At 36.8% G+C, this 2,499-nt stretch overlaps 1 protein-coding gene across 1 annotated transcript in view; it reads right to left on the bottom strand.

Moving 5' to 3' along the window:
- Window positions 1-954: 954 nt before the first annotated feature.
- Window positions 955-2,499, bottom strand: part of SOD2 (superoxide dismutase 2, mitochondrial) — an 18,563-nt gene continuing 17,018 nt past the window's right edge. Inside the window, exon 5 of the mRNA XM_011975929.1 lies at window positions 955-1,135. The gene's annotated coding sequence lies outside the window, so the exon portion shown is untranslated. The remainder of the gene's footprint in view (window positions 1,136-2,499) is intronic.

Below are 2,499 nucleotides of genomic sequence, written 5' to 3'. Positions count from 1 at the left end.
AAAGCGCCATACCCCTTCCCACATGTTTTGCCCTGTGCATCTCTCCCATCTGGCTGTTCATCTGTATCCTTTGAAATATCCTCTACAGGCCAGAGGCGGTGGCTCACACCTGTAATCTCAGCACTTTGGGAGGCTGAGGTGGGTGGATGACTTGAGGTCAGGAATTTGAGACCAGCCTGGCCAACGGAGTGAAACCCCATATCTACTAAAAATACAAAAATTAGCTGGGTGTGCTGGTGCACACTTGTAATCCCAGCTACTTGGGAGGCTGAGGCACGAGAATCGCTTGAACTTAGGAGGAGGAGGCTGCAGTGAGCTAAGATTGCACCACCGCACTCCAGCCTGGATGACGCAGTGAGACTCCATCTCTAAATAAATAAATAAATGAAATATCCTTTACAATAAATTAGTATTGTACCCAATATGTAGTTTTAATAAAGTAATAAAATTAAAAATAGGTAAACATAAGTAGAGTGTTTCCCTGTGTTCTGGGAGCTGCTCTAGCAAATAAATCAAAACCAAGGAAGGGGTCATGGGAACCCCATTTTATAGCCAGTCAGAAGTACAGGGACTTGCGATTGGTATCTGAAGTGGGGGCAGTCTTGTGGTCTGAGCCCTCCACTTGTAGGATCTGACTTCAATTCCAGGTAGATAGTATCAGAATTGAATTATAGGACATCCAGCTGGTGTCCACTGGACAATCTGGTATAAAAGTATTGAGTGGTATGTGACAACAGCAAAAACACTTTGGTTTTGTCCTATATCCCTAATACTATGCTTTCATGTTATCAGATGATGTTATTACAGACATGACTGGAGATAGAGTTCTTGGTCTTAAAAGTAGTATTTCAACTACCTATTATTTACGATTCCTTTCCCACGGAAACTCAGTGAAAATGATAGAACATTATAGGACTTTTAATGTTTTTGACATGCAAGCATAATGCAGACCTCTTTGATGGTTGACAGATTCCTTTATTAAGTCAAAAACTTCATACAATTGGAAAATAAATGTTTCTTCAATGAATAATCAAACAAAAATTATCCAGGACCTTATAGGATTTTCAGTATGTACCAGGCTTGATGCACATCTTAGCAGACAGGACATTATCTTGCTGAGATCATTAGGGTATGACTGAAAATGAGAAACAGTAATTTCTAAAACATTTGCCTAATAATAGCTTTCCCAAACAGTAGTTCCCCTGAAATTAAAACAGGAAATACAATTTACGTTTATACCTGGTTTTAGATATGACTCAATATACATCAATTTTAACTTTATGGTTTGGTATTACTTTTTTAAAGGTGCTCAATAGAAACTCAAATCTCACTTTAAGACCATGAATTTCAAGCTGCAATGAAGTGTACAATAAAGTTGTAATCTCTCAACATCAAAGTTTAATTATTACAAAATAGTTCAAGCAACAGAATTTCAAAAACAGAATTTGCTTTGCTTCCTTGTTTTGCTCCAACACTAATCATGCTAAGATTTTTGAAGCACAGCTATGACTAGGACAGGCACTGGTGATTCAATCACAAAAACCCTTCTTGGTCTGAACAATACTTGCTCTTTTCAGAAGAAAAGGCAACTTTACTTTTTCTATTTCTATTATGAAAAACAGAGCTAAACGATCTTTTTAAAATTTTTTTGTATTTTTAGTAGAGACAGGGTTTCACCATGTTGGCCGGGCTGGTCTTGAACTCCTTCAAGTGATCCACCTGCCTTGGCCTCCCAAAGTGCTGGGATTACAGATGTGAGTCACCCCACCCAGCCTGTTTTACAATCTTAAAGTCTCCTTTTCCACCAGATGATTAAATTCTTTAGTTTGTAAATTCCCTCAGTCTCTTAAAATCAATCTATCCAGAAGAGAAGACAAACTTAGTGAAGGAAAGAACGCTTCCTCACTCTCTCACCAGAAAGCCAAAGCAAAAATAGAGCCCCATAGAAATTTCAACATTGATTATTTTTTAAATCTTAAAGCTTAGTAGGAATCAAAAAGCTTTATGTAAGTCAGCAGATCTGCAAACCTTGTTAGTTCAATACAAACCATGATCTAGCAGACGACTTATATTCAAAAGCTCATCTGCCAAAAGGTTCCACTTGCCCATCTACTTACACAGAGTCACCACCTTGTTTAGAGAGGCAAGTAGTAATCTTACATGACACATAAAAGCCGTTTCACTGTGATACATATATAATGAAAAGTCATCAGTCTCCAAAGTTTTTCCAATCCACGAGCATGCGTACGCACACATACACACACACACAGTTTCGGTATTCCCGTCTCTAATAATTTTTAAAGCCTACTTTTCTAATTGAATTTTAAAAGTACCTTGAATTTAAATTTTTTTTTAACTTCAGTCTTCAATATTGAAACTGCTAAGTTACCCCATTTTTCCTTAAAAAAAAAAATAGAAAAATAAGGTTGGGGAAAAAATTAAAAATTAAAAATAAACTTGGGAAAACATTACTAAATAGGTTTAAGAGAAAAGTCTATA

The sequence above is a fragment of the Mandrillus leucophaeus genome, unplaced genomic scaffold, assembly GCF_000951045.1.
Source record: "Mandrillus leucophaeus isolate KB7577 unplaced genomic scaffold, Mleu.le_1.0 Scaffold160, whole genome shotgun sequence".
Classification (NCBI taxonomy): domain Eukaryota; kingdom Metazoa; phylum Chordata; class Mammalia; order Primates; family Cercopithecidae; genus Mandrillus; species Mandrillus leucophaeus.
The sequence above is the reverse complement of the archived record's forward strand: the minus strand, read 5'-3'. Positions and strand labels throughout refer to the sequence as shown.